Source organism: Mandrillus leucophaeus, unplaced genomic scaffold (genome assembly GCF_000951045.1).
Source record: "Mandrillus leucophaeus isolate KB7577 unplaced genomic scaffold, Mleu.le_1.0 Scaffold1580, whole genome shotgun sequence".
Taxonomy (NCBI): domain Eukaryota; kingdom Metazoa; phylum Chordata; class Mammalia; order Primates; family Cercopithecidae; genus Mandrillus; species Mandrillus leucophaeus.
The window spans coordinates 68,838-89,293 of NW_012101566.1; the positions used below are offsets into that span (position 1 = coordinate 68,838).

The 20,456-nt window shown below is 38.6% G+C and overlaps 1 long non-coding RNA gene across 1 annotated transcript; it reads left to right on the top strand.

The window, feature by feature from the left end:
• Positions 1-18,968: 18,968 nt before the first annotated feature.
• On the top strand, positions 18,969-19,867 carry LOC105536371. The gene is made up of 2 exons (XR_001005575.1): positions 18,969-19,151; positions 19,460-19,867. It is a non-coding gene; the product is annotated as an uncharacterized LOC105536371 (long non-coding RNA).
• The last annotated feature ends 589 nt before the right edge of the window (positions 19,868-20,456 follow it).

The following is a 20,456-nucleotide window of genomic DNA, read 5'->3' on the forward strand; positions in this document are numbered from 1 at the left end:
TTTTCATTCAAGATTTTATTTTGATGCATAAAACAGAAACTCCAAAACAATACTGGGTGAAGCAGGACAAAAATTTGTTTCTCTTTCATGTCATATATTTGCAGAAGTAGGCATGTCATATATTTTCATGTCATATGTTTGTAGAAGTAGACAGAACTCTTACAGTGGGGACCTAAATACCTTATACCTTTATCATTTTCTTTCTTTATGTTCTACTATCCTGTGTCCCAAATCATTTTACTGTAGCAAGAAAGAGAGATTGGGGAGTGTATTAGTCTGTTCTCACACTGCTAATAAAGACATATCCAAGACTGGGTAATTTATAAAAGAAAGAGGTTTAATTGACTCACAGTGCCACATGGCTGGGGAAGACTCACAATCATGGTGGAAGGTGAGTGAGGAGCAAAGTCACATCTCCCATGGTGGCAGGCAAGAAAGCATATGCAGAGGAACTCCCCTTTATAAAAGCATCAGATCTCATGAGACTTACTATCATGATGACAGCATAGGAAAGACCAGATGCCATGATTCAATTACCTCCCACCAGGTCCCCCCCATGACATGTAAGAATTATGGGAGCTGTAATTTAAGATGAGTTTTGGGTAGGGACACAACCAACTCATATCAAGGAAAGAGTAGCTAAACCTCTGAGTAACATTCCTGGATGTCACCTACAAGTTCTGCTATAAATCACTATTCAGAAATTAGCTACATTTCCATATCTGGATGCAAGAGTGAGGCAGAACTGCAGTCTTTTAGCTGAAAACATTGGTTTAAAAAAAAAAAAAAAGGAGAGGTATATTTGGTGCAGTAGGTATTTGTCCCAATTATCAATTATGTGCCAAGTACTGTGGGTGTTCTTTTTCCCCAGGTCAGCTGTTTTTACTGCTCTATACCTTAGCAAAAAAAGAATTATAAGGAAAGCCAAATTTTAAGAGAGATCTACACCAAAATGTACAAGAAGAAAAAAATTAGATAAGAGCAGGAGTATGTTAGGAAAGTGTTAAAACAATTTGGTGTACTTACTACCATTGGAAGCAATTCTGTTCCAGTACTAGTTCTTTGGGCTCCTGGCTGCTGTGGTCAGAGGTCTAGAGCAACAAAGCACAGGAAGATAAACAGGGAGGGCATTTCAGAGAGAGGAAGCAGACACAAAGGCCCTCAGAAGAAAGTGTGTATTGTGTGTTTGAAGAAGAGCAAGCAAGGAGTCCTGTGTGGTTGCAGGGTGGACACAGGGGAGCAAGGCTCATGACAGTTTCAGAGAAGCACCAGGAGATGGGATCTGGAAAAGCCCTGTAGGCTGTGGGTAGCACTTTAGATTTTACCCTGAGCGGGATGAGGAAGTCACTGGCATGTTTTGAAGAAGGGAGTGACATGATTTGACATATGTTTTAAAAGAAAAGTATCTCTTGTATGAATTATTTTTAAAAAGAGATAAATTAACATAAAAATGAATGATGAATTTGATTTTCAGACCTAGATATGCCATTTTATAAATTACCATGTTCTCGGAACTTCAAAAGTTAATTTGTCTCCCATAAATGAAGAGTTTATTTGCTAATTAGTTCACTCAAAGTAGGGCTAAGGAAATTAATATATCTGTAAAAAAACAATGAAAGGCCTAAGATTTTACCTTCCTTGCAATGTGACAAGTTCACCTGCCACAGTTTAATGGATGCTGGTAGAAGTCACGAGAATCCTGGATCGACACAAAGGGAATTTTGTTACTCACAGAATAGCAACAGACCGCCATCATTTTTGCAACAGGTTTTTGAGCCCCAGTGCCCACAGGGGTAACATCAAGAGAGCCAGGTGATCCCCCTGCCCACCCAGTGTATTGCATTACAGGAGAGGCAGCTTGAGATTAGGAAATCAAATCATTTATAATGGGCATTAAGTATCCCCCTGCCCTTTGTTTGTTCCATGGAGACAAACTTTCTCTGTCTTCCAGGGTCTTTCTTTACTAGAAGGTCCTTGAAAACAAATAGACCAGAACAGGAGAGTCAGTACCTCCTCACAAGATATGCAGAAAGGCAAGAGCTTCTGGAGAATTATTTCCCATCAATGCAATTTTACTAGTATCATTTCAGGATATTAATATGAATGCATTTGTGCAAGATATACCAATCATATTTATAAATTATGTTAATGTGAATTATAGATTTTTATGTATCGTTTTAGGATATTAATATGAAATGCTATTTATAGTGATAGTTGACGTGCTAAGGTACCTTAGAAGCATTGAGAATTCTTTGTAATCTGCTACACACACGTTTCTTAATATGATTTCTACGAATCGATGATTTGGATCACCTTGGATTTTAAAAGGCAATTAAAGAAAAAACTACTCTTCTACTCATACATAACACTTCTACTCGTATAGACACCAAATGTGTAAGTTCTTTGCGCACCAAGCAATTCTCCAATTCTCTTTACCCACCAACTGGGTGCCCTGCAATACAGTTCCATTCTAACAGTAGCTACCTGGAGTTAACACAGATCCCCCATACATCAATGGCTCATTTCTACAATACTTTCCCCATTTCAGACACCAGTCTCAAGCCCGAAGTTGTCACCTGTAACTTCTAACTGGCTAGCATGAACCCCTTCTTCAGTTCAATAAATTGCTATAATGGCCCAAAGAACTCAGGGAAACACTTTACTTACTAGTTTGTTACAAAGGACACAACTTGAAAAAAACACATGAAAGAGGCAAGGTATGGGGAAGGGGCACAGAGCTCACATGTACCCAGGTATATCACTCTCCCAGCTCCTCCATGTGTACACCAAGCCAAAAACTCTCCAAACCCCATTATTTAGGGCTTGTGTGGAGGTTTCATTTCCTAGTTATGATTGATTAAATCACTGGGCATTGGTGATCAAGTCAATCTCCAGCCCCTGTCCTCTCCCCAGAGGTCCAGGATTGGGACCAAAATGTCCAGCTACTCTAATCATACTTTGGTCTTTCCAGTGATGAGTTCCAACCATCTAAGGGTCACTGCATTAGCATAAACTCAGGTATGGAGTTATAATTACTTTAAAAAAGAGTTATTATTAATTAAAAGGAGTTCTCTCACCTGGACCATTCAGGAAATTCCAAGGATTATATGATTTAAGTGTCAAGAACTGGGGGCAGAAACCAAACATATTTCTTATTATGCTGCAACAGTATTATTTCTTGTCTTATACACGATGTTTGTAAAAGTATTTTCATTTCAAATAATGTTTTCCCATCTATTTCGGCTCTAATTTTAGGGTTGTGTTGCCATAGCAATTCATAAGAACTAAAATATACAAATCTCATGTAGGAATCCTAAGATTCTTTATCTTTTTTAAATTTCTAACATGCAATGGAAGGAGCCTCTAATTCTCTTTTAAAATTCCTATAAAAATATAGTGCAAAGGATATAGCTGTTTATATTCACTTTAAATAAATATATATACTAAAATATAAATTCTGATTTTACTGCAAGTGTCTATTAATATTAAAGTTACACAATATTTCCTCTGTGAAATATATCAGGTAATATTTTTTTAAAATCTTATGTACTGATGATATGCTTTCTTTGCTTTCAAAAATAAATATGGAGCAAGTGGGATTTATTTCAGGAATGCTAGGTTGGTTCGATATTTGAAAATCTATGTAATCCATCCATATCAAAAGATTAAAGGAAAAAATTATGGGATCATATCAATTTACACAGAAAAGACATTTGACAAAACTCAATACTTATGATAAAAATTGTCATACTAGGAATAAAGAGAGCTTCCTCAGCTTTATTGAAAGCATCAGTATAAAGTCTGTATCTAATATCATACTTAATGGTGAAAGAATGAATGATTTACCTCTAAGATCAGAATTAACATGAAGATGTCTGTTTTTCTCACTGCTATTTAATATAGCACTGGCAGTTCTAGTCTCTGCTGTAATGCAAGAAAAAAATGCATATACATTGGAAAGGAAGAAGTAAAAGTGTTTCTGTTTGTAGATGACATGATTATCTGCATAGAAAACACCAAGGTGTACAGCAATTAAAACAACTTTTTAAAATTAATAAATGAGTTCAATAAGGTCATACAACCAAAAGTTACCCCGAAAAGTCAATTGAATTTCTTTATACTATCAAGGAACAAATTGAAACAGAGATTGTTTTTAAAAAATACAATGTCTTTGCAATTTTTCCAAGGAAAATAAAACATGTACAGGATCTATATGATGTAATCAAGGAAGACCTAAATAATTAGATGTATCACTTTCATGTATCAGAAGACTAATATACTAATGATGTCAATTCTTAACTAATTGATAGACAGGCTTAAGGCAATTGCTATTAAAATCTCAACATGTTTCTTTATAAACAGATAACTTATCCTAAAATTAATTCTAAAATGTACATGAAAAGATAAAGACTCTAGAATATTCAAGACAGTTTTGAAAAGGAAGAATAAAATGGGAAGAATCACTCTTCCTGATGTGAGGTCTTACTCTGTAGCTGCAGTAATCAATACAGTGTACCCCCAACAGAAGGATAGACTCATAGGTAAATGGAACAGAATAAAGAATCCAGAAACAGATCTACAGAAATATGCCAAACTGATTTTTGGTGAAGAACAAAAGTAATTCAGTGGATGAGGGGCAGCACTTTTTTTTTTTTTTTTTTGAGACGGAGCCTCACTCTGTCGCCCAGGCTGGAGTGCAATGGGGCGATCTCAGCTCACTGCAAGCTCCTCCTCCCGGGTTCCTGCCATTCTCCTGCCTCAGCCTCCCGAGTAGCTGGGACTACAGGCACCCGCCACCACACCCGGCTAATTTTTTGTATTTTTAGTAGAGACGGGGTTTCACCGTGTTAGCCAGGATGGTCTCTATCTCCTGACCTCGTGATCCGCCCGCCTCAGCCTCCCAAAGTGCTGGGATTACAGGCGTGAGCCACTGCACCCGGCCGAGGGGTAGCACTTTTAATAAATGGTTCTGGAGCAATTAGATATTCAAAACAGGAAAGATAAACTTTGACCTATATCTCACACCTTATATGAATCCCACGCCTTTCTCAAAATAGATTGTAAATTTAAAACATAAAAATATAAAACTTTTAGAAAGGACATAAGAGAAAATCTTTGCTACCTAAAACTAGGCAAATAGTTCTTAGATTGGACGCCACAAGCATAATCCATAGAGGAAAACTTGATAAATTGTGTTTAATCGATATTTTAAAAAATGTTCTGCAAAAGACTGTTACAGAGATAAAAAGAAAATTACAGACTAGAAGGAAATATTTACAAATTACATATCTGACAATGACCTTGTATTTAGAATTATAAAGAACTCTCAAAATTCAACATACAAAAAATCCAATTAAAAATACTCAAAAAACATGCACAGACATTTCACTATATAGGATATATAGTTGGAAAATAAGCATATACAAAGATCTTCGTCATTAACCAGTAGAGAAATGCCTATTAGAACTACAATGAGAAATTAGTACACATCTATTAGTGACTAAAATAAATAGGAATAACATTAAATGCTGGTGAAGATATAAAAAATGGATCTCTCATATAGTGCTGGTGAATATGTAAGATGGTACAGCTATTCCAAAAATAGTTTGGTAGTGCCTTTCAAAACTAAAAATGGACTTACCATGCAACACAATAATTGCACTCCAGATAATAAAGACTGATTTTCATGCAAGAACTTAAACCTGAATGTTCATAGCAGCTGTATTTGTAATAGCCCCTAACAGGAAATGATTCGAAAGTCTTTCAGTGAGAAAATGGTTGAGCACCATGTGGTATATCCACAGCATGGAAAACTGTTCAGCGAGAAAAAGGGAACAAGGCTGCGTGTGGTGGCTCACACCTATAATCCCAACACTTAGGAAGGCCAAGGTAGGAGGATTGCTTGAGCCCAGAAGCTAGAGACCAGCCTGGGCAACATGGTGAGACACCATCTCTACGAAAAAATTAAAATAAATTAGCGAGGCATGGTGGTGCATGTGTGATGTGCCAGCTACTCCGGAGGTTGAAGCAGGAGGATTGCTTGAGCCCATGAGGTGAAGGCTACAGTGAGCTCTGTTCACACCACTGCACTCCCACCTGGGCCCCAGGAGACAAAGACCCTGTCTCAAAAATAAACAATGAAAAGAGAACAAAACATTGGTATACAAAATAACAACTTGGATCACCATCAAGGAAATTATATGAGTGATATAGCCCTCAAAAGGATACAAATTGAATAGTTTCATTTATGTAACGTTTCTGAACTAACATAATCACAGAGATGAAGAACAGATTAGGGTTTGGCAGGTGTTAGAGATGGGAGACAGGGTGGGTTTGGCTATAAAGGGGTAATTTTAGGGAGATTGCTATTAATGCTATGATAGAGTATTTTGATTTTGGTGGTGGTTACTCAAAGCTACACATGTAACAACTGCACAGAGCTACAGACACACCCATGCAACCACAAGTACACACAGAAGAGTACTTGTATAATGGTGAGATCTTAAGTTTTAGGGGTGGTAGACATGTCAAATTCTTGGTTTTGAATTTTACCTTAGTTGTAGAAAATATGTGCAAGATTTCTCTGAGTAGTCATCTGTAACCTTCTATGAATCTGTATTTACTTCAAAGTGAAAAGTTAACAGAAAACGTGAAGTTGGGTGTCATGTCAAGTTGACAGTGAGGCCAATATATGTGTGTTGCTTAATATCTAATTCCTGACTTAAGGTCCTAGTAAGTCTTATTTTTATTTTTTTAAAAAGGCTAAATAAAATATTAACATTAGCTGGGATTGTCATAAATTGTCAAAATTTGCCATTAATATGTCTAATACATTTGGCAAGTGTGAGGAAGAATCTATATTTAGTGTGTATATATACAAATACCGTACATATAGCTCATTTTAATTTTAAAACAAATATATATGTAACTGAGTTTTTAAAACAATAATTTTAACTATGTTATCACATATAAGGACAAAATTGGAAGAATGTACATTAAACTGCTGAAGACAGTTATGTCAGAAGTGTAGCATTTTTTCCTTTCTTTCATTATATTTATCTTTAATATTTGGCATTTTTATGCCTTAGTAATTTTTTCTTTTAATCAGAAAAAAAATCAAATAGGAAAATAATAAAATTAAGCTTGGCATCAACTTATAGAGCAAAATACAGCAGTCTTTTGAATACATTGATTCAAAATGTACAAATATATCCGTGTTGGGTAGCTGGCCTGGACAGAAGCCGTTCAGGGCACTGCCTCAGGGTTCTCTGGCCTTAAAAAGTGGATCATGCCCTCAAATGTCAAATCCACCCTGTTCACACAGCTCTCTTTAGGATTACCTAATGGTGATCTATTAAATTGGAAATCGGAAAAAAATATGACAAAATCATTTGTTAGAAAGGATTAAAAGCACCCATGAATCAATGGTATGCAAATAAAATACATATTTAAAGCACATTCTGAAGATGTCTGAAACAGAACCATGACGTGAATCTGGTGTTACTGTGCAAACCCCTTTCAGGGAGGTTGGTGAGGCTCTGGTGAGGGTGGACTGCCTAGTGCCCTCCCACCTGCTCCTTGTTGGATCACGTTGTCTGCTTAGTGTTCTGAAAGGGTATCCAGCCTATGGACCTAGGCAGCACTGGGTGCTTCTGGCTGACTTAGGTAATACCCCAGGGCCGTTGCACGATGACAGTTGCTCCCAGTACAGTCACTACATTTCAGAGAGATTCTTCTGTGACTACGGAGACTTCCACGCCTCTGTTTCTGTTATGGTAGCTATTTATGTTTATATTAGTTATTGTATAAATCTGCAGCATGCAAAAGATGCTGGCAGGTTACCTCATTTCCCGTAGAACGTACTTTGCTGAAGCTTCCCATAAAACCCCTCCTTGCCTTTAAAATTGTGAATATCTTTTGTGAAATGCCTATTATAAAATCCTCCCTATTATTGTGGATGAATATTTTTGTAGCCATTCTTGCCTTCAGGTGAGAAATGCCTTTCAACAGGAAAGAAGATCTTGACCTACACTGAAATAAATTATAACTTATGACGTTGGGCAATAAATATTATTTTACCCCATCTGGAAAAATATTATCTCTTAACTGAAAATCTAGGTTCTAGCCAGTGATATGTTACACTACTTTGGGGACTGGGAACATTTTGTTTCTGTTTTAAACAGAAATTTCGATGATGGAGATGTTTTCCTGCAAGAGGCTGCTAGGAGTTCCAAGTTAAATCATTTTAAATTTCATAGGAAAATTCAGAAATTGGCCTGGACAAAGTATTATAGGTTCATAACATTCAAGAACAATAGGATAAGGAGAAAGCTCTAATTGTTGTAAGTTACAGAAAAAGAAAACAGGCCGTAACCTGAGACTGATACACACATACACACATGTGTGTACACACATGCACACGCACACATACATGATTTAGACTCATGGGCACGGTCTCATTTTGCAGATGGGGAAATTGAAACCCACTGAGAATCACCACTTGTTGGAATCAGAGAATGAATTTGTGTCAGATGAGGCCTAGAAAAGGTTATTCAACTCTCGGGAATGCATTCTTTTCCAAATAGCTTTGTGATTCTCTGGTTGATGGAAAGTAGGGTTTTTGTTTTATTTCGTTTGATTAGAGCATTGCTTTCTTTGGGGCATACTTTATCCCCTTCCCAGAGTTCTTATCCTATTATAGTCCTTAATCTTTTTTATTTTATTGAATTTATTTTATTATTTTATTTTTTGAGATAAGGTCTCGCTCTGTCACCCAGGCTGGAGTGCAGTGGTGCGATCACAGCTTACTGGAACCTTGACTTCCCGGGCTCAAGGGACCCTCTGGCGTCAGTCTCCCAAAGTGCTGGGATTACAAGTGTGGGCCACTGCTCCTGGCCATGTCCCTTACTTTTAATAATTTCTTATTTGGGCTCATTTTTGTCTTTTCTCCCGGGAACTTTTGAATTCCTATATCTTTCGTTGTATGACACTGTTATTTTGTAATGGTTGTTTATGTCTGTTTTCTTTTTTTACTCTTTTACTTACGCTAGGTTTTTGTTTTTGGCTTTTTGGTTTTTTTTTTTTTTTTCCCCCAGATATTGCCCCTTGTTTCCTAGTTCTTTGTGTTTAGACAGCAGCTTTGGTTCTGGCTTTTACCTCCTTCCTGCCCATGTTTCAAGTGGGGAAATGTTTGTGCTGAGTGGCCGTGTGTGGTCCCAGTAGAGGCAACCTTAATTCTTTGCCTTTCAAGCTTTTTGTCAGCCTCACCTGTATTGGAGAGTCTGGGCTCAGGTCCCTGGTAGCTCTCAGACCCGAGGGTGAAGAGACTCTGTTGCTGCTAGCTGAACTGTAGATTGGAAAAGTGACCCAAAGAGAAGCCCTGTCCTGTTGCCCCCAACAATCTTCCAACCTGAGAGAAGAATAAACTTTCAGCTGATTGAGAGCCAGTGGGCCTTTCTTGGACAGAGGGAGGAAGGTGCATGGAGGCTTTCACCGCAGCAGTTTGTAGTGTTCTAGTGGCATCCATACCTCATATGCGGAGCGTTTATCTGAGATACTCCGAAGACTATCAGCGTCCAGCCTCTGAGAATAAAGCTCCAAGAACTAAGAACCTGGACTCTAGGTTTAGTCTTCATGACACTGGGGATGTGGAAGAACAACCAGGGTGAACTAGGAAAGGTCCTCCCACTTAAAACGACCTATGTGTGGAAAGGCTGTGGATTGATGTTTGCTTTACTCCAGGACAGGCTGGAAGGCAGGGAGACCTTGAAAGATGACTGGCAACTGCTGCTCTGTTGTCCAGTTTCCCAATATAAGGGAATAAGACTTTCGGTAAATCAGCCTCTGTCTCTCACTTTCATGCACACATATACACACAGAAAAATAAAGTTAGAATCATTGGATTATATAGCTACAAAGTCCTTAAAATTGATTAGTTGCATATTTAAATTTGAGGAATGAACTTTTAGATTGCAGAGATAGCGAAAGCCTCATTACTTCAGGTGCCATCAGGGTGGTGCATTATCTCCATTCTTTCAGTTGTTTCTTCTTTCCAAGCATCTTTCCCAGTATCTTTCCCAGTACATCTCGTATATTCCAAAGTGCTAAGAACTGTGAAAGTTTGGAAAATGCTGCTCTCCTGAACAATAAGGGGCCAAATATGGGACTTACAGTGAATGTTTGAGATCTTTGGAAAGGTACTTTTATAAGGCTATAAATTATTTGTAAACAACATTTAATTCTCTCGTATTCTAAAATGGTTATCTGCCTGACATATTCATAGTGGATTAATTTATGCTTTTTATTTGGCCCCGGATGGACCAACTAAATGGAATTAAAATTATACAAGTAAATGTTATTTCAAACCCTCCAGTAGCAGGAAATAGCTTTATAACAAAATTACGTAACAGCTGGTGCTGGTGCCGGTGACCAGAATGGTAATGTTTTCTTCTGATTTCCTTGTAACTGCACCGGGCTATTTAGCTGCAATATCTTCAAAGACTTTCAGTAAAGAAGGACAGAAGTAAAGGACACTAGGGCTTTGTGGGAATACATAAATGATATTTCTGCAGGATACGGCACAATCTTTTCTCCTACAAAATCAACTTTGCAAATACCTGTCACTATTTGAAGTATAAATAAAAGAATAAAATTGCTGCGTCAGGGCTTCTGAAATACGATTTTGCACCCAAATCACCTGAAAAACACGTTAAAATGATCTTGAGTTCTCAGCTGGGGGCTGAGATGCTGCCTTTCTCAAGAACTCTCTAAGGATGTTGATGCTGGTGTTTCTTGTATCACACTTTGAGCAGCAGGAATGCGGTGGTGATTGTTTGTCACAACGGATCAATGTGCTCAGGCCTGTTTTTAAGGCCACAGTCTGTGAGAGATGATCTTTGACCTGGGGGCTGTGACTGTCATCCACAGCTGAGCTTCCCTGTGAAGTTGCCATTTTCCCCAGCAGGCTGGAATCTCCTTGAGGCAAAAGTGTTTTCTCCTTCATTTTTTTTCCACTCCTCAAATAGCAAGGAATGTGCTTAAACTTTGTGCTCAGTAAATGGTTTGTTGTTGTTGTTATTAATCTAATGTGAGTAAACAATTGTTAAAACTCATTAAACCTAGTTTACTTATATTAACCCGTTCATCTGAAGAAACCTTCCAACCTCTGAGTTCAAAAAACCTACCCATGTAAGTTCCAAGAAGGACTCAGCTCCAACATTTCAAAAGTCGACTTTGGCAGTTAGGAAGTGGAACAGAGAGGAAACTTGTCATGGGAACTGGGAAATGCCTGGGAGGGAATTTTTTCTGTGAAATGAAAAAGAGAACTCCTAGCACTCACTCCTGTTTCATCAGATTATTGCATGGTACTCCTTCACGGCAAGAACCACATTTAATTTATTCTTGTCGCTCCTTTAGCCAGGAGCACAGGGCATAGTTAAAAGATGTCCAAAGAATAAGTTCATATGGTCTTGGAAACAAATGGCATTCTGTTTGTCATTTTGAAGTTCACATTTGTAGGCTGACACCTGGAGATTTTACAGAAGGGGATGATGGCTTAAAGATCCACATCCATCCACAGCATTTATCAACTGATTTTTTTCAGAGCAAAGTAAAATGGAAACTTTTGTATTGATATCAGATATCTTCACAAACCCCTGTGCTGCAACTGCTATGGGAGGCATACAAAGCAGGAGAAGGAGGCACAGCAGGGTTGGAGCCAGCAGGAGTCCAGGGACTGCAGAGCTTACAATCACCTATCTTCCAGAACAGTCCCATGACCAGACATGAGTGGCAGATAAGGATACAATATACAAATTACAAGCACGCCTTTGACTGTCATTTCTCTTAGAAATAAAACTGCACAGATGCTAGCATAAGACTCATTCAAAATGGCATGTGTTACAGAATGACAATGAAGATCACATCCATGCCAGCATGCATGAATTTCATGAGTTGTATACCTTTGAAATGAGATGGGAGAAAGTGTGTCCCTACAGAGCGGTGGATCCTGAAGTAAAATATAATATTTGCATTTCCAGGATGTCAAGTCAAGGTCAAAACAGCAAAATCGTATTTAGAAAGAAGTTCAGATAGACTATTAGGCAACCATTGTTATATGTTAGGAATACAGTTTTACTAAATATTCTTAAATTAAAGGGATGACAAAGCAGGCTCCATTTTGCATATTATCTTGCTAATCTAAAACGACAAACCTAGGAAGGTTTCTTTTGATAAAATCTAAGTCCATTAATAAATAATGCAAGTAGTTCTTAACACTGACCACATTAACAGCTAGCAATATGTTGTCTCTGCCTTTGAAAAGTTGATATGAGAAGACACAGTTATTGCAAACACAGGTTTAGCATGAGTCCTACGACAGGGACATGGACAGGCTTCACGGGAAGTGGGAAGGTGAAATAATCATTATCTGTGACTGGTGAAGCTTTCATACAGAGGAGATGGTAATCTTAAAAAGTAATAGGTAGGAATTTACAAACTAAAAAGATTGGCAGGGAACAGGCAATCTGCGTGTTCTCAAAGTTTTTCCTCAAAGATTCCTTATTAGTTAAAGGGCGAAGTAGTGACCGTAGTGGAAATCTCACACGACACCTTGGCTGAGTAATTCAGAATTACCATTGCTGATGGGAGGAGACAGACATTAAGTCCTTCCACTATGATACTCTGACAAATAATAGTTACCTGTTATTCTGGTGGGGAACATAACACTTGCATTTAATCACAAGGTAACATAAAAACCCAAAGTGAAGGATGTTCTGTAAAATAACTTACTTTTGGCCTTCAAAATGTCAGTGTCATGAAAAACCAAGTAAAGCTGAGGAGCCATTTCATACTAAAAGACGAAGGTGACATGGCACCTAAGTACAACATGTGAGCCTGGACTCGGTTCTCCATCAGAACAGGGGAAATCATTGGGATATTTGTCAAAATTGCAATATGAAATGTTTCTTAGATGAAAATATCATGTGAATGTTACATCTGCTGACTTTGATAACTGCATTGTTGTAGGAGAATATCCTTGTTCTTGGGAAGTAAGACCTTAAGTGGGTATTCAGGCATAAATATTTCAGAGAAACAAATACAAGGGCATTCAACATTTAACACTTAGAACACGTGTATAATGGCACAGAATAATGAACTGACATAGAATATTTTTAAAAATTGCTTTTTGGAAAAAAATATGGGATTAGTGGTGTGTGGTATTAGGAAACAAAGCTAGAAAAAGGAATGTTGAAAATAATTTCTTAGCATTCTTTGCAACCGTGGTGAAGAGATTACCCTGTACACACAAAGTTGACAGTAAAGACTTTCAACCAGTCTTTAAGAAGGTTGTTTTCTGTGCCTTAACAAATATAAATGTTAAAATGTAAAAATAAATGGCCTTGGCAGAACACCAGTAGACCAGTGGGGGAGTATAGATTACACATACCTCTGTGTGAGTGTGTGCGAGTGTACGTGTGTGCTTGTATGTGAATTTACATGATGACATGAGCAGAAAGAATACTAATAAAGACATAGTTTTGCTGAACTGCTCTCTATTTAAAATGACAATGTAGTACTTCATACTATATTAAACATACAATTCAGAATGTTTAAAAAGGTGTGAAAAATAAAATTTTAAAGTACTGAAAGAAACCATAAAATATATTTACTTTGGAGTCAGAAAGGCATTTCTAAGTACATAATTTCAGTATCTAGTTTGCTTTTTTATTTGTAGAATTCTTGGAAGAAATCACCAGACAAGTCCTTGGGTAGTTTACTCAATTCAGTGGTTTCTCATTTTTCTCTCTGGATCCCAAACATTCCCCCCTAGTCCCACCCAGTCTACACTGCAGAAGACCCCTCCTCATTTTCCTCTTTCTCTGGAATCCACTGTTGACTTTAGCTCCTTCAGCAGATTCCTTTGCCAATTCCAAATGCACATCCCTGGAAACCTGTGAATTTGATTATCTCTGTTTCAAAATTCTACTGGCTTTTCAAAGTCAATGTTTCCAAACCAACTTGTCTTCCCTGACTGTCGTCTTAGCCCTAATCCCAAAAAACTTGATTTTCCTGGTTAAATGGCCCTTCTCTTGCTTAATGATTTCTCCTTCCTTCAGTTTTATGGAGGGAAGCCTTGGGAAGATCTCCGCCTCCTTCCTTGGGCTGCCTGCCTTCCTTGGCTGGTGGATCCCCTCTTAGTCCAAGCTGGTTTCATCTATATCATGTCTCTCCTTTACCTCTCACCAATAGCGATATATTTCACATTGTTATCTTTTTCCTAGAATAAAAATTCTATGTTAATTTTAGTTTTTAATTTGTGTTTACCATTAATGAACATCAAAGAATAATGGACTTTTGGACTTGGACTGGGAGTGAGTGTGTGTGAGTGTACATTCAAATAGCAACCCTAAAGCTTTTGCTGTTGTTGCAAAGGTTTGATGCTGATGCTGAATAGATAGTTCATTATATGGCCTTGACAGCCCTTATAAGGACACAGAGGAGAAATGTCTATCCTGATAAGTAGTTATTCCTCCCCAGAACACCTAAGGTTGCACAGGGACACCGTATACAACCTCTGCAGACCGCATGCCTCCTCAACCTGAGCTGGTTTCCTTCCTTCCTTTGAATCTAGGAAGCTCAGATAGAAACAAATAACATATTCTTGGTTTTTTACTTTTCTCTTGATTTAATCTTATTTCTCTTGCACGTATTCCCTTTCTGATTATTTCTTCCTTTATTCTCACATTGTAGTCTGCTCTTTTTATTTTTGCTAGCTGCCTTAAGTTGTTTTGTTTTGTCGTTGTTGTTGTCATGAGGCAAAATACGTAAGCGAGCAATGAAAGATTCACTTCTTATCCGGACTGTTTTCTGTGTCTTTCACACCATGCAAACTTTGGGAGTTTTCTCTACTGCCCCTTCTTTAATAACACTGGCTGAGGTTTTAGCATGGCCTCTCCTCTCTGCTGCTGTCTCCTCCACATGGGGTGTGTATTAGTCAGAGCTCTACAGAAGAAGAGAGCCAGTAGGGTACATACATGTACAGAAAGAGATTTGTTATGCAGGTGCAGCTCCTGCCATCATGGAGGCGGAGAAGTCCCGTGATCTGGTCTCTGCAGGTTGGCGGCCCAGGAAAGCCCACAGTTTCCTTCCAGCCCAGGCCCACTGACCCCACAGCACTGAGCCAAGGGTGTGGTCCCAGTCTGAGTCCAGAAGTCCAAGAACTGGGAGCAGTGATATGAGGATAGGAGAAGATGGATGTCCCAGCTCAAGAGGAAAGAAAGCTCGCTCTTCCTCTGCCTGTGTTCAATCCAGGATCTCCACAGATAGGTTGATGCCCACAGACAGGGGTGGGGCAGGTCATCTTTACTCAGTCTACAGAGTCAAATGCTGATCTCTGCGAAATGCCCTGAAACACCTCAGAAATCATGGTTTACCCATGACCTGGGCATTAACCCAGTCAAATGGACACATAAAATTTACTTCCACCAGATGTCTTCCACCACCTCTACCTCTTCGAATCAAATTCCAGTTCAAGCCATACCTTAAACTAAAGGCAAGAGTTAAGGGGTGGTTTAGTTATACTCTGTGAAAACAAGCATAGGCTACCACAGTTGCTCTTAGTATTTTATTTGTTGTGTGATCATTAGTATTTTCTTTCAAGAAATGTGGAATACCATATTTAGGGATAAGTTTTAGCAAATTGGAATACTATACTAGTGAAAAAGAGACTCCAGGCATATTCACAGATTTACCACTAATTTTCTGTGATATTTTGGAGCCATTAATTTCTCCCTTCTGAACTTATCTTCATCAACATTTGAATGTTTTTTTGGTTTTCTTTTTCTTGGAAGATTCTCGGGGAAAAATCTCAGAATCTGTAGGCCAGTGACCTACGTGTAGTCAACAGGGACACAGTTTGGGTTGGCTGGGTTGTGCTTCCCGTGCTCAGTCTCTCTGAATGCCGACACTTTCCAGTATGAACATCACCACAATGGTGACACATCCCACAAGAATACCAACGCACAATATTAGTGCACAGACACAGTACCCAGAGTAGACATTTTTGATACAATTTGAAATACATTATTTTCAGAATAAAGAAAAATTAGAGAGTCACTGTAGAAGAGCCTCTTTTCAGTTCCTCAGATGCATGGGTGTCCGGGCTGGCTTTTTTGCTTGTATTTTTAAAACAGTGTGGCATTAAGAATGCATATGGAGATGGGATTTGGGACCCTTGGATTTTGTGCCTTAGGTAAACCACTGAATCTTTCTGGGTCTGAGCGTTCCATTCCACGAAATGTGTTTTCTTCCATCTCGAAAAGGCTGCTTCTGAGAAACCAAAATAATCCAAAGAGAAATGACCATTATTAGTTGTCCAGAGCAGCAGAGACAGAGCCAGGAGCGGTCTAGTGGTCTGGTGCCAGTACAGAGGGGGCTTCCAGTGTCCCTTCTGCTGGTAGCAGTGTTCTTAGCAGGTTTGGCAGTGATTTAGGTCATATTATATCCATGTCCCAAGTCTAGTTCTCCAGGTCTTTGGGCAATTTCAAGATATATATTTTCTGGTATAATCAGCTAAAATCTATTTCCATTCCCTGAGACAGAACTCTACCTGATACAGTTTTTGTGGTCAACAATCTACGGAAATTTAGAAGAAAATTAGACCAGGGATGCACTGGGCATTTAATGTTTGAAGCTGTGGCATATCCTAGGGTTTGCAGATAATAACACTAACATTGCTACCACTCATAAAAATATCTTTGAGTGCTTATTAAGCACTCAATCTTAAGATCTGTATTGAGACTTTATACACATTATTTCCTATAATTCAGATGATATAGGAATTTGAATCTAGTGAAATTGATGGCTTATAAATTAGTGCATGATGAAGATGATGATGAAGATGATATGATCAGCATCATGGTCACAGTGATGTCTGGGGTTAGGAGAATCATAAAGGCCATATATTATGGAGTCTGAAGTACTCCTATTCCTATTGACTCTATTGGCAATAATCCCAACCGAACAGTTAAAGCCCCTTTACTTTTATTAAGAGAGACAGGATTTAAAGTACCCATTGATTATAGGGATAATCTCTAAGTCTCTTGGAATTAATCTCAATTTAGTGGTCTGTCCCTTGGCAAAACCTCCAATTTTTCAGTTCTATTGATTTTAGTTGTTAGTTGTTAATATCTACGAGCTGGTTCATGTTTAGACCAAAGGAACCATTTTGAACGAGGACAGGAGCTTGGATTCAGCACACCAGGATGATCTTTGAGGATTTACCCACTGGGAGGAAAGGCATTCAGGCTCACTTCTGAGTGAAAACAGGAGCTGTCAGACTAGCCCAATTTCAATGACAATTTTTGTGCTATTGAAAAGAACAAAGAATAGCTTACTTTTAAAAAGACTGATAAAAATGAACAAATAATAATGTACTATTAGAAGTAATGAAAATATGTCAAATAAAATAATTGGTAACACAAACACTAACAACCAATATTAAAGGTCACAAGACTAAAGAAAAATAAAATATTCCCCATCCTAAAATGGGGAGGTGTGAACTAGGGGCTTTTTAATTGCACATCCCAGAGAGAAGATTAAGATGAGGTATAACCAGCAAAGAGCAGGTTCTGCCTTCCCCACCCAGCTGTATGCAAGCCATCACCCCATTCCCTTTCCAAAGTTTCCATCTTTTTTCCAAATGTGAGGGGGACTATGTGAAACTAGCATTACCCCATCCAAATTGCCTCTACAAGAGTCACATTTAAGAATTCAACATGGACTGTGCTTGTTTGTTTGTGTTGTTTGCTGCTGTAGCTTCTGTGCTTACAAGGGTTACAATGCATAGTAAGCCCTAAATTTTGGTGAATGAATGTTCTTCAAACAAAAACCTAACAAAATAATTTTTTTTTAAGAAACTAGGCTCTGGCCATTCAAAAATGACTGAAGAACAGATATTACCTTTTTGAAGTATGTGAAAATCTGATTAAACTGCTCCACTATTTTGGGGAAGGTGTACTGTTGTACACTAAATCATAACCCAACACGTGATATTTCAGAGGTGGAAAAATCACATTATACAATTTGTGTAGTATTAAGTACACTTGCTTCTCTTCCATCTCTTAGGAGATTAGTTTTTCTTTCTCATCTCCTCTTCTTCCTCCTAGTCCTCCTAGTTCTCCTCCCTTTTCTCCTCTTTCTCTCCCCTTTCTCTCCCCTTTCTCTCCCCTTTCTCTCCCTCCTCTTTGTCTGTCGTCTTCATCATCTTCCACCAAACACTGACAGATAAGCAGAGCCTATTCCGAAGAAACTATTGAACAATAAAACAGGTAATGATGTAATCCCAGCACTTTGGGAGGCTGAGTCGGGCGGATCACCTGAGGTCAGGAGTTTGCCACCCGCCTGACTAACATGGTGAAACCCCGTCTCTGATAAATACAAAAAAGCCGAGCATGGCAACACATGCCTGTGATCCAAGCTACTTGGGAGGCTGAGACAGGAGAATCACTTGTACCCGGCAGGCAGATGTAGCAGTGAGCAGAGATCGCACCATTGCACTCCAGCCTGGGCAACAAGAGTGAAACTCCATCTCAAAATAAAAAAATAAATAAAAATAAAATAAACAGATAATGAATTCAGTGCAGCTCTGTAAGGCCTCAAGTTCTTGAGTTTTAATGTTGATGGAAACTAGGAAAAAAGTTCTGATCCAAATATTTTCTAAGACTATATATATACACACACACACACACACACACACACACACATGTGTATGTTTAGAGAGAGAGAGAGAGGCACATCTTTGAAGATAAGCAAAAGGAATGACTGCCAGTCCCACATCTGTGCCCAATACCCCATCTTTCCATGCCCCTCTTTCATAAGAGATCTTATACATATAAAACTGGTTGGTCAAGTTCTCTTCAGTTGAAACAAGTTTAGCTTAAATATAAAACCAGAATAACTTTCAAGTGAATATGTCTCTTTTTTGAAGAGATAATACATTCATAGACTTAAATAAAATTTATTGATTTAGAATATGAGAATATTCAATAATAATTTGATACTAAAATTTAAACTATCAAGGAAGTTATTTTAGTTAAGATTAAGGCACTTAGTTTGATTTCAACAATATTCTAAAAACATAACCTTTTTTTGCTAGGTATTGATTTTTTTTTTTTTTTTTGAGATGGAGTCTGGCTCTGTCGCCCAGGCTGGAGTGCAGTGGTGCGATCTCGGCTCACTGCAAGCTCTGCCTCCCAGGTTCACGCCATTCTCCTGCCTCAGCCTCCCCAGTAGCTGGGACTACAGGTGACCGCCACCTCGCCCGGCTAACTTTTTGTATTTTTAGTAGAGACAGGGTTTCACCGTTTTAGCCAGGATGGTCTCGATCTCCTGACCTCGTGATCCACCCACTTCGGCCTCTCAAAGTACTGGAATTACAGCCATGAGCCACCGCGCCCAGCTAGGTATTGATTTTTATATAACCATATAAGCTTACAGGTAGTAGAGTTTCTTCTAAAATTTTCCAATAAGCATATTTTGTTTTTTACTTGAAAGAGGCTTTCCCCAATATAGTGACCTTTTTTCATTATACATAGAGATGATGACACCTGATAAATGATACGCTGATTAACAATAAAGAAATTTGAATAAGCAGAAAGTTAATGATTGTTACCCAAAGTGAATTAGGGTTCCTAAAGAGTTTTCCAAATTTGTTTTTTACATTTGTTACTAAAATCAAACATCTGGCCGGTGTGGTAGCTCACGCCTGTAATCCCATCACTGTGGGAGGCCAAGGCAGGCAGATCACCTGAGGTCAGGAGTTCGAGACCAGCCTGGCCAACATGGTGAAACCCCATCTCTACTAAAAGTACAAAAAAAATTAGCCAGACGTGGTGGCGGGCACCTGTAATCCCAGCTACTTGGGAGGCTGAGGCAGGAGAATTGCTCGAACCCAGGAGGTGGAGGTTACAGTGAGCTGAGACCGTGCCATTGTGGTCCAGCCTGGACAACAAAAACGAAACTTTGTCTCAAAAATAAATAAAATATAATAATAATAATAATAAAATCAAACATCTACCCTCACAACGCAAGTTTTGAGTGATGATTTGCACGAAGAAATGTGTAATATCCTGTTTGGAGCCCTACTCTCATGGTTGGGGTGGTGAATTACAATATAATTAGGCAGCCTGCTTAATGATCAATTGGATTATTTTGTTTGCTGCCAATTTAAGTAATTAGAGAGTTGCAATGATCACTCCAATTAAAGTGATTGCTTTACGGCACAACCTTGCCTTTTTTACCTGTGATATTTAGAAGAGAGAAAAATGTTATTCAGCAGAGGCCTCCCTGGACAGGTTAGGCTCAAAGCTCTTCTGCGCAGTCATCTGTGCCTGGTACTTGTCATGCTCACTGCAGAGGCTGGAGGTGCTCGGCATTCTCCTGCCTGGACGTGTTAG